This window comes from Haemaphysalis longicornis, unplaced genomic scaffold (genome assembly GCF_048455015.1).
Source record: "Haemaphysalis longicornis isolate Haplotype H1 unplaced genomic scaffold, Haemaphysalis longicornis Haplotype H1 scaffold_3, whole genome shotgun sequence".
NCBI lineage: Eukaryota > Metazoa > Arthropoda > Arachnida > Ixodida > Ixodidae > Haemaphysalis > Haemaphysalis longicornis.
This window is the reverse complement of record NW_027526335.1, coordinates 139,035,574-139,048,449: the sequence shown is the minus strand read 5'-3', so window position 1 is coordinate 139,048,449 and position 12,876 is coordinate 139,035,574.

Genomic DNA, 12,876 nt, shown 5'->3' with positions numbered 1-12,876 from the left:
TGCGGGATAAACCCTGAAGGCAGCTTGCAACAAGACTTGGCGGAGCCGCTTCAAACAATCAATGGTGTTTATCTTTTTTTCCGGAGTCTTCACTTTCTCATCTCGTTTTATTCGGCTGAGTTGTGTTCTGCTTCACATGTACAACTGCAGGTGAGTGTGCACTTTTCAAAACCATCTCCTCCGAAAGACGTGATTCCCAGTACCTATGTAGGGGCGAGCGCACCAATACCTCACCTCCACCCCCGACACTCCAAATGATTTTTCGTCTTGGCAGTGGCACACTCCGCGTATGCAGAATCAAAGTCGGCTTTCACAACGACTATGAGGAACATTTGGTGCGAAAACCCTATATGGCCTCTAAAAATACGTCGGTGCGATGACTAAAACCTGGTAAAAAAACAACTGTACGTAATAGCCACTTGGCTACACTTCATGTGGCAGCGAACGCAGGTTGGCGGCAGTGTGACGTTCCTATTGAGCATGCAAGGGCCTGATACATTTTGAGGTCTATCATTATGAAGCAATACCAGCCACTTCCGCTAAACTGAGTTGGACATTGCTCGGCATGTAGCAGGGATCTCCACCTTGCTAATACCTAATATTAGGACTGAATGTGCCATAACAATATTTTCACGTGGGCACTGAAGGTGACTGGGCACTTTTGATGGTGGCTGCCATATAAAGTTAAAGGCCGATTGCCCTACTTTCTTTTCATGGTGAATCAGCGTACTAACCCTTGATATACTAGATTGCCGCTTGGTTGGATTGGCCAGTACTGATTATGTTTGCTTCCGGGCCTCACGAGAGATTCGGCGAAACTAATTTGGCGGCAACAGCAACCCACGCATCAACACTTCTTTCATACCCTGCCTTTCATACCCTGTGGTAACTGCCGTAAGGAACGTATGGCCGATTCACGAAGTCTGATTGGCTGTGAAACATACAGATCCCCACATATTTACTCTCACGTAACATAAACAAACAGTCTTAATTGTCTCCATAAACTAATATTCTACCCCACAAAGTAAAGAAAAATACCCGAAGGTCGTGTGCATCGTGGCCACGGCAGCCGTACAGTGGTGATGTCGAAATTTGAATAGCTTTCTTTTTAAAGCTTCTTTTCTATTTTACTCTTTTCATGATCTCCATCCTCATGTTCAGTGCCCGCAACCTCCACGAGGAGAAATCCTTTGTACGATACTGCATGACCGTGATTTAGATACTCGTTCAGGCACATGTACAAATAGCTAGTGAATAGCTCTTGCATGTACAAAACGTGTTTGTTGGTAATTAAAATATCAGCTACGCCTCTCGTGCACGCTAAAAAGGACGTTAATGTTTTACTGCGAACCTACAGGTTTATGTTTTTGCGCCGGTTTCGTTTTACTGCCATTGCTTATTAGTTCATTTGTGTGTTTTCTATTCCCCATCACTGCGATTAATATGGTGGCTGCTGTCCAGTGTGTTTTTGCGTCCCAAGGGCTTGTGTGGCCAGACAGCGCAACGTCTATGCGGTATGGTCTGCCAGTGTTTGTGAAAAACACGGTGATAGGATGAGTGTGAAGGGCATTAAAACTGTTCTTACGTGGGTGTTAAGAGCCGTGGACCTAACACATGAACGTGATCAGAATCAGAGCTGAAATAAACAATGGTGAACGTATAGGGTGCCACTGTGCGCTCTACACATGCCCCTTGTTCTAAAACTCGAAAACGACGTTCTCCATTATCCAAGACTCGTGGCCAATGGGCTTGCTTTTTTCCTGCATTTTTGAGGAGTGAGGCAGCCGTTAGTTTGGTGTAACTGCTGTTCACCACTCTTATAAAAGACGCTAACCAAAGTGATGGAAGATATAATTTGGGACGTTCGAGAATCAGGAATTCGTGAGAACCTCTCCTCTTTCCCTCAATATTTTTAGGTTCAGTCGGGTGGGGACACATTGCTCGGATAGTAGGAGTCCGCAACTCTGCCTTTCTCGCAGGCCTTTCCTGCAGCGTTATAATGCTTCACGTTTTCACCGTCTCAGTGGTCACATTTACTTCCTTTAGCAGCGACATTCGAAGTCACTGGTAAAAAAAAGCAAGAATATTTTGTACCAGCCTACTTACGTGGGGAGACGAAAATGGCTTGCTTGAGCTCCTGGAACGAATCTCCAAATGGTCTTCCTGCAATTATTTAAGTAACAAATATTTTTAGAGAATTGGTTCAGTCTTGAATAATTTTCTATTACCTTTGCCATAACATTTAGCGTTCATTGTTTGCCTAAGTAACATAAAATACCATGAATGAGAGAAGTCGTGCCCCGGGTTTGGCATGTGGAGTCTTTAGTGATTCGTTATGCATAACAATATTGTTATGAAATAACTGATGGTTTCTCTGAACCAAGCTGCACAATGAATTCTTGCTATCCTATAAAGTTTGCAGTACAGTGAGCAGTCAATCTACACGAAGAAACGCAGCCGGGAAACAAATATGTTTACGCTAACAATGTCGCACAGAGATAGCATGACGTGTAAGCTGAAGAAGGGACACACAGGGCAGCAACATGTTGAACTTAGACATCAAAAGAAACAGATAATAAAATCAGAACCGGGCTGCTGGACTCTTTCAGGCTGGAATGTGTCTTTATGTTCACTAAGCAAAAGGTAAAGATGCCCTTATTTGCCAGGTATGCCAATAAAAAAAGGTCTCTATGTTCTTAGCGCTCATATTTTCAGTCGTGCGTTCCTGGGATTGCAAATATATTCGACTTCTCCCGATCGGCCTACCGGCAGATCGGAAGCATATCGGCTGGTACTGAAATAACCTGTTCCTATCTTACGAAGCGCGTAAAAAAGAAAGGCTTTATCTTAACATGTTCCCTACGGAGGTAGAGATGAACGAGGATACATTATGAGTGCGTCTTCCACGCCATCACCCATTTCTAAACCCAACAATCCGCACTAACAGACGACACGGGAGCTGCATGATGCAGCTTCCGATTCTCGGTCCTAAACTTACTTCCAAATCTACGAAACAGTACCCACTGTAGACGATATCTGCATCCTATAAAAAAAAATCGCCGAGTATACGCTTTCTGAATGTACATATGTCACAGTGCTGAGAAGCCCACTATTGCCAGGGAAAACGTAGCAGTGCTTACACGCCAGTACCTCGTTGCTCGATCGAGGCACTTGGCTCTAAGCGCTGCTCGCTGCGTATTCTAAGCCACACGTCGACAGGAAAGAATAAAGCCCGCTTTAGGTCCTCCATAAACACCAACAGGCCACAATCTGCTTCTACGAAGATGAGGACGTGAACGCCACCCTGACGCTGGTGACGAATAAGAAGAAAACCGCTTATGGAGAGTGGTGTATGAACAAAGCGGCTAAAACGACGGAAAAGTACAGGACAGGCTGTGGCAAGTAGGAATACAAGGGTGAAAGGTCTAGAGGATTCAACAGTTCCTACGACACAGCCAAAATCAAGATGGTGAACAAGGAGAGGGAGTATTTCTTTAATGGATTCCCCTTATATCTTTCCCCATTGGTATGCGTGCTTTTGTTGTCTGTGTTTTTCTGCGAATAAGGACAATTCTTTCTGTTCGGCGGGAAGTGGTTCATCGAAATAGATTAGGGTCTGGATAACAGTTGCGACAGAGGTGAATGAGACCGCAGAATGAAGCAACGGATTCTCGCGGCGACGATCCAAGCTAATGAAAAGTGCTCTAGTTTTTTTTTTACTCTTTGATGCGGCGACTCAAAAGGAACATGAGTAGAAATGGTTGTGCTTACCAGTATTACCATCACCTCCTTGCGGAAAGAGTGTCTCAACCTGAATGTTCATATACTATTGAGTGCCGAGCTCTTGCTATATCATTTTGTGTTTCATTCCCGGCCGCGGCGGCCGCTTTTCTGATGGAGGCGAAAAGCAAAAACGCCCGTGTGTACGAGATTTCGGCGCACGATAAAGATCCCCAGGTGGTCAAAATTAATCCGGAGCCCTCCACTACGGCGCGCCTCATCGCCTGCGTTGCGTCGGTGCGTTAAACCCCAGAATCAATCAATCAATTTTGTATTTGTCCTGCTTTGTTCTACATTATTCTTGCACTTCCTTTATACGACTCCCATCTTTTGCAAATTCCTGCTGAATATTCTCGCCTTTGAGTTTTGCAATTTCTCTTTAACGGCTGGTAAATTGCCCGGTTTGCACTTTGACACGACTGATGACTCGCGCTATGCGATAATGGAAACGATTAGTGATGGGCCCAAGTTTTGACATAGCGAGTTAAAATGAATATCCTAACATCAGCGTTTAGGTAAAGTAATATTGTAGGCAAACAAAGTTTGGAGATAGACGTATTATGCAGCATCAATCATTCGCTCTTGTCAGCATTATTCAGTTACCAAAAAAAGTAAAAATGTGTCTGCCTTACATTGTAATTTACTGGGGTTTGCGCGAACGTTACTTATTGGATAGAAGGTAAAAGGTATTGAAAGAACTCTCTTTAGGGGTTCTTCCAGTCTTTCTGACAACTGATGTTTTCATAGAGTATGTCTACGCAATCTTTCTTGCCGGTTGAGATGGAGCATTTATTCTATAGCGCTGCAAGAAACACATAAGCCTTCTTTTTCTTGATTGCTAGTTTTATTCCTCTTTGCTTCCCTAGAATGAATTATTTCCCTTGTTAGATCTAGCTCGCTTATACTCTTCACGCTCCCGTTATTTCTGGGCTTGACCCTGACTACCATTTTAAATCCAGCCAAAATGCCTGGACTAGCACATCGACCAATGTTAATTTTAATAAAATTTTCAATATATATTTTTCTATGGTCAGGTCTTATCCCTTTGTATGAGGATGAACGTCTTCGCTAGCGCCAGTTTTCTCTCCGCAAAAACAAACACTGTATTACAACTGTGATTCTTTTTAAGGGGCCCTGAAAGGCGTTTTGAGCAAACTAATTGAACTAGCGCAATCGTTAGACGGGGTTGTCAACGTCATCTGTGCCAAGTATTACTCTTCTACGCGTAGCGGAAAGCTCACACTTTTGATGCAAAGTTTGTCGCTTTTTTCTCACCCTTCCCTTCGTGTTTTTGGCCGCCGCCATCTTCACATGTCTACGTCATCGATTCCCAGATGTTCGTCATGAGCTGGACATCCTGCTATTGGGCGGCTTTTTCACGCACTTACGCCCTGCGCCGAATGCCCGGGTTTGACGTATACATCTTATTCAACTTTAAAACAATCCAGAGATGCGTTTCGAACGAACGCAACGTCACAACATGCGTTGCAAGTCTGAAACGCAAATGACAGACGATGGGTTGCCTCCTCCTGCCCGTCGTAAATGCGGCACTCACCTCGCGCGCGGTTTGCGGGGACGAACAGCAAGCCACTTAGCCCTGGCGCACAAGCCGAGATGGCTTTTAGCCACGCACACTGCACATACCACATGCGAGGTTGAGTCGTACGTCGCCCGAGAAAGATAATCCAGACCATGGGAAGCACTATCCACCCACAGAAGCACAACGTCGCATTTCATCGCGAAACAAAGGCGTCCACAACACACGCGCCATCGCCTCCTGTAATGCCAACCGCATCTCGCACTTCCCAATGGGAGTAAGTGTACGCCTGCAGTGCTCACATGTCGCGAGGTGGGGCCCCGAGCTCAACCGGGATCACGCAACCGTAACTGACTTTTAGAGGGGTTTGTGCATTGTTGCCAAGGCAACCGATGCTTGAGATTGTCAAAGAAATGGCGCTCGCTCCAGCGCTAGAAAGCTCAGAGCGCGGCGGAGCATGTTTTGCCAACGTTGCCGCTCTCTACCACGCGTCGCCCGAAGCCGAACTGGGCACATGATTGAAGGGTTTTGTGCGCGGGTTCTGTATCAGTTTGAAATGTCTTTTTCACATGCCGCCGGCAAGAATTACCACCGCCGCAAAATAAGACCCGGCACCAGCGGGGCCACATCTGATACGGCGCGTTTTGGATTAACAGTTCCCGGTGCATCTCAAATGGAACGAGCGCACGATGCTCCCCGTGCGGCTGCGAGTTCGCCGCCGATAAAAAGTCCCGTACCGCCGATAGCAACTGCACCAACGTACACCGCGAAAGAGCAAGGCCAGGCCGCCGCACACATGCGGACAGATTTTTCGTTCGCTTTTCCAGCCTTGAGCGGAGTGCGGGATTAATGGTGTCAACAAAGCTTGCCCGTAGCAGACGAGCAGCGCAATGTCGGAAGTACGTCACCGCCGAGGAGCGCAGCATCATGGAAGGGAAGGCTATCGCGCCGTCAACCGCGGAGAAAAATTTGAAAGGAGGAGGAAATGCGGCGGTGTGATAATGCGCGGTTTTTGATTTACGATTCCTCAGCTAATACTCATCGCTTTAACGAAATTCTTGCGGGAGGAGATTGCTAATACATTGCTTTATATGGTTACATGTACATCCATGCATCGGCGGGAGGTATTTCAGGACCCCTTTAACTTCCTGGGTGTACCACCGTGATAATTACGATTGCCTTTTGCAAACTTTGAACCTCCAGGCTCACTGGCATCCATCTCATGGTTCTTGTTATAACATTCTATGAATATTAGTGTCTGTATGTTCCCTCAATAATTATCGGTATGTCAATTTAGTAAGTTATGTCACAGCCTCTACTTTTTAGCGAGAGGTTTATATCCCTTTTTATGTTTACGTAGAATGTAAATTCATCATAATTGATTGATTGTGGGGTTTAACGCGCCGACGCAACGCAGGCGATGAGGCGCGCCGTAGTGGAGGGCTCCGGATTAATTTTGACCACCTGGGGATCTTTATCGTGCGCCGAAATCTCGTACACACGGGCGTTTTTGCTTTTCGCCTCCATCAGAAAAGCGGCCGCCGCGGCCGGGAATCGAACCCGCTACCTCCTGCTCAGCAGCGCAACGCCTTAGCCACTGAGCCACCGCGGCGGGTAAATTCATCATAATCGCCGTGACACTCCAGCTTATGCAAAGTATTCCTTCACACTCTCTGCTACCTTTGTGTATACCACTATGCTACTCGAGAATTCATTTCTTGTCGGTAACCTCAAGACACCAGATAAACCCAATGATCAACCGCGAATTCTTTCGCCTTGCTGTGCGGCGTCGATAAATCCTGTTATAAGCCCTCCGATAACGTCGTGATTTATTTTATTCTTTGGAAGTTCCCCTCTAAAGAAGGCTACAATGCCCTCATCACATTGAGTTCTGGAGCAGAACGTGGCCGAGTTTAAATCTGTGTGGCTCCCAGTACGGAAGGAAGCACGGAAACATTCGGGGAAAGGCTTTGTTAGTTTATAAAACAAATTTGTTATAGGTTTAGTCACTTTTTTTGGGGTATATACACCGAGAAAAGCTGCGCCCCTTCTTCTCCCTTAGGCCTTTTGTTGGCCTGCGGCAATTCAAATTTTATAAAAGATGAGCGGTAGTGCCCCACAGGGTCGGGGGGTGTCACGGTACTAATGAAAGGAATGAGTATAACACTTGTTCAGTTATTTCTTGCTTTTCTTAATTAGGTAGTTCACGGTAAAGTCGTACACGCTTAGGAAGAGACGCCTAGTTTCAGTACATGGTCCCCTACACCAGCCGTGTGATAAATGCTCAAATGACTTCTAATGATACGCATTAGTCATAGTTTAATGATAAAAGTACGGCTCCTGCAGGAGGCGCGCAGTTTGCAGATAGCCCTAACAAATTGCGACCGCTATGCGAACGCGGGGAATTTGAACTGAATTCTAAGTACAGAGGTGTGTAACTTTAAAACTTCCCCCCGTCCTGTCTGTACGCGCGTAGAAAAAAGTCCTGAAATCGGTATTTCGACAACTGTGTGTGCAGAAGTTCACAGCAAAAACGAATTGTATATATCCACGGGCTGTGTATAGTTGTTGGAGAATGTGTAAAAACACGAAGTTTTCCGAAAATCCCGATTGTCCTTGTTAGGTAGTTGTAATAGAGAAAGGGTGTAGAACAGTGTTTAAATTTCTTTGTATGTCACCGACTTCCACGAAAACCAGCTCAATAACTGAGATTGTCTGCGATAAAGAAAAAAGATATCTGAAAAATATTTAACCGCTTTTCACTTTCTGCATGATGTATTTGTTTTTTAATTTCCACGATATTGACCTCCTGCACCATAATCACACTGTGCTCATAAATCCCGATGACGCTTCTCAGGAGCGTCATCGGGAAAAAACATTTTCCGCTATTTTACCGGCGTCTCAGGACAAAATCCTTAAAGTTGGATTTGTGTACTTGTGTCAGTGACATTTATTAGCAAAAAACCATTTCATAAATGAATCAGTGAAACATATGTTGGGAAATTTTTTAAGAACGCCACTTTTGTTGAGAAATATGAATTTAATTATTCCTCATGAGTGTGATCGGGAAAAAAAAAAACATTTTCCGCCATTTTACCGGCGTCACAGGGCGAAATCCTTAAACTTTGTTTTGTGGAGTTCTATTAGTGACATTTATTAGCAAAAAGCTATTTGATAAATGAATGAATGAAACATTTGTTAGACAATCTTTAAGAACGCTAATTTCGTTGAGAAATGTGATTTGCTCAAATAGTGTTGGTTCCGGGCAAAACCCCAAAACTACTCTTTAGATATTCTTTAAGGGTACATATATCAGCAAAAAGTGTCCGGCACAAGAAGGGGTGAGCAAAATAATCATTAACTAATGGAAACACCATTTTTCTTCCTTGGTTAAGAGAACAATTTCGCAAAATCCCGCCTTAGTGAACCCCTATACCACGACCCAAATGTGCTACCGAAATGTCGTCTTTAGGCCTGGCGGTTTTGGCTGGGCGTTTATGAGTCAGTCAGTCAGTGAGTCAGTGAGTCAGTGAGTCAGTGAGTCAGTCAGCCAGCCGGTCCCTTCCCCTAATAGGTATAGATTTTGTGTATTTACCAACGAAAAGGTCTTCTGACCAGCCTATTTGTTGTTTCAGGTGAAGCCAACTTTAGTAAAATTGGTGTAGGCTTTGTCTCTGTAAGCTAGCTTTTTCATATAACTTAGCATGGCCAGCCATGTGAGAATTTGATTACAAGAATTTACTCTACCTCTTTTGTTACAAAAGTATCCCTAAAAACTGTATGATAATTAGCCGCTCAGAAGACCCTACGATTGCGCCAAGTTTTTTTTTTGTTTGTGATTGTTAGTGCGCAGTGAAGTTGTAAACGTCGCAGATTTACTGTCTGCTGTGAGCCCATGGGCGTCTACAGAGGGACTATTTTTACAGAAAACCAATGAACTATTGTTTTGCCTCAACGATCAGGCCAACAAATATGAATGAATAAGCCGGGAAACGATTCCTAATTATGGAGGGGTGCACTTTTCTTTTGAGCACATCAATCTAGAAATTATCATTTTATACCAGCGGCACTAACTGGAGGAATCACAGGATTCTAAGTTTCCATCAATTGTAAAAACGTAGCGGTGATGAACTGGACGACTCAAATACTTATTTGAAAATTGCCCGGTATCTTATTTTAATGGCTTTCTGAGGGAGCACTTCCGGGACATTTTGTAGCTATAGCTATTGTAAAAGCAAAAAGATGCATATATCAAAACAGTTGTGTGTCGCGACTTCTGGGAACTGGCGCTTGTTGCTTACAATTCAACGGGTATTTGTGGCTCTGTTTTTCCAGCACTAGGCACTAGGCACTTAATGGCGTCCTTAAGAGTGCTCGTCACAGTATATGGCGGCCAGCAAACCTTCAATTAGGAAAAGTGAGGTCGTACATTATAACATCTTTTCAGATAACTAGTCAATTCAAAGCTCAAAGGTTTTTTTGTTGATAATTCAACGCCCTATTTGGGGGCTGTATACATGCGCGGCAAAAAGACTTTTCATTTCATTTACTGAGCCGATATGTATGGTCAACTTGTGCCATCGCTCGTCTACCATTAATTTTAAGGTGGTATTAAAATAAATTTCCCAAGTTTTCCTGACAGATGTTTGGTTGATGATTTTGAAGAGAGACGGATGGGGCATGCAAGTGCACACTTTTTTTACTTTTGTAGTGAAAGTCTTATTGCTTCGATTCTGCAACACATCACCTCTCGAGAGTAATTTTTTTACATCCTTCAACAAGTTCAAAGGGAATCAAAGGAAGTAGGTGTAGAACTATATTTACTGCGATGACGCACCAAATAGCAGCCCTTTCTACACCAGCTACACGTAAGGGGAAACGGTTCGCTACCCGTTCAGTTTCAGTTTCCGTTTCATTTTATTAGACAAACATAGTTAATACCATAACGTCAGTATACAGTCAGGGATCCCATAGTGAAGAACACTGCAGTCGGGACCCCTGATGATTAATAACAAAATCAACAATACATGCAGTCGCTGAACAAAAATAAATTCATAAGGACTATACATTTGATAAACAAAATACTAAGCTATTGAATGTCAAGGAAATGCTAATATGCTAGAGAAACAGGAGTGAAGAAATGGTAAGAGTGCGCGAGAAACTTCTAATGGGATCTAACAGCTTAATATTTTTGAGAACACAAATACACATTTAAGCACACAATTAGTAATGCACACATACAAAAAAATGTAGATATCTATATGTACTCATCTATAGTGTACTATCTATAGAATAGGATATTATGTATTTTAGTCAGGTAATAAAAAGTTTTCAAATACATGGCCACATACACATACAAACATATTCCTAAGGTCGAGAATATCGTAAGGTGTGAGGAACATGACGTCTTATGATGGGTAAAGTGTATAACGGAGCAAGCGCTTAAACGAGTTAAGCGATCTAGAAGCTTTGATAATGAACTCTAAGTTGTTGCACTGCTTAATCGCGGCAAATTTGAAAGTGTACTTTCCGTAGTTGGTCCATATTTTTGGGAGTATGAAATTATTTTGTTCTAAAAATAGGGTATTATTAGGGTTAGACAGACATCGTCTACCTATTATATAGAGGAGGTTTTGGTTGTTGAACAGGCGGTATGCCGTACTACATATAGTATAAGTTATCAGCCTGTCTAGAGGGAAAATTTAAAGTTCTTTGTACAGAGGTGTGACATGGGCATTATATGGGCTACGAGTGATAATGCGAAGTGCTTGGTTCTGGATATGGCGTACTGAATCTAAATGAACATGGTATGTGTGGCCCCAAGCTTCGATGCAATATCTGAGATGGCTGTGAATGAAAGCATTGTAGAGTGTAAGAAGGGTATGCTGGCTAAAGTAGTAGCGAGCTTTTGCAAGTACTCTTATGCCATATGCCATCTTTCTTCTTAGTGCGGTGGTAGGGACATTAAATTTTAAGAGGTTGTCAAGCTGGACTTTAAGGAATGTGCATTGATTGCAAGTAAAGATAGGGTGCACGTCAAAGTATACCGGTTGCAGGTTATTTGTTTGGTTCCAAGAACGAGAGACCACATACTCTGTTTTCGACCGATTGATTACTAATTTGTTTTTGTCACACCAGTTGTTTACACAAGAGAGATCGCGGGTTCATTGGGTCATCAGTGTCTGTATAGATTTATGCGAAGTATAGATAGTGGTATCTTCAGCGTACATTAGAAATTCTGTGCAGGTGGAAAGACAGGTAGGAAGGTCGTTTATGTAGACTAAAAATAGTAAAGGCCCCAAAATGGACCCTTGTGGTACGCTGACATTAATAGTTTTTTTGGCTGAGATCGCACCAAAAACAGTAACTACTAATGCTCTATCTAACAGGTAATTACGACGGAGCTGTAAAGGAGGTCCTACTATGTCATATGAAGCAAGTTTTCCGAATAAGACGCGGTGATCAATGGATTCAAGTGCTTTAGTAAGGTCAACAAAAACCGATCCAACAAGCTTACCGTCATCTATTTCTCGTTTGAATTTATCAGTAAGTGCTTTAAGCGCTAGGGTGGTGGAATATCCAGGGCGAAAACCGAATTGTCTTGGTGTCAGAATACTTTATTTCTCGAGATAGTTAGAAAGCCGCTGGTGGAATAATTTTTCAACCACTTTACTAAAAAAAAGGAAGTACTGATATCGGTCTATAGTTTGTAATTTTTGTCTTGTCACCTTTTTTTTGTATTAGAATCACTTTGCTTTAGTTGGTCAGGAAAAACAGAAGTTTTAAAAATGAAATTTACAATATAGGCGAAAGGTTCTACAATATAGTAAACGACTTTTTTTATGTGAAAGGCGTTGATACCATCAAGACCACTGCTAGTATTTTTTATATTAAGAATAGCACTTCTAACCTCGACATGCGTGCAAGGGAACATAAAAAATGATTGCGGAACACGTGGACGAAACTCGACCTTATTTATAGAAGACTGGTTATCAGTGAGATTACCGGTGTTGGTGTTTGGGGGTTTCGAAAAGGCCGTGCTAAAAGCATTCGCGATGTCTATGGGGTCTTGGAATATGTTGTCTTCAGGAATTTCGCTTATTTCACTTTAAAGTGTTGTATTGTTCAGAAAAGTATTCAGTATGCGCCATTGATTAGAAATATTATTACCCGCATCAGAGATCTGTTTTTCCAGGTATTTTCTTTTGGCGGCTTTTAGCAGTGATGTCAAGGTGTTGGAGTATTTTTTGTAACGTTGTTTTAAAACAGCGTTGAATGGTTTCGTGTTTATTTTTCGGAACAAGTTTTCTTTTTTAGACATGTTGTTAAGTAAACCGTGCGTCACCCACGCGTTTTGCGGCGACCGATAATTCTTGCGACATGATCTGACGGAGGTGGAAGAGTCTATTGCGGATTTAGGAATTGAATAAAATTCGGCATAAGCACTTTTAGGATCCGTAAGAAAGGTAACACGAGACCAATCGACAACTCTTATAATTTCCGCAAATAGTTTTTTGTCAAAAACACAATGCTGAGATGGAGGGTTCCCTTGTGCTCCC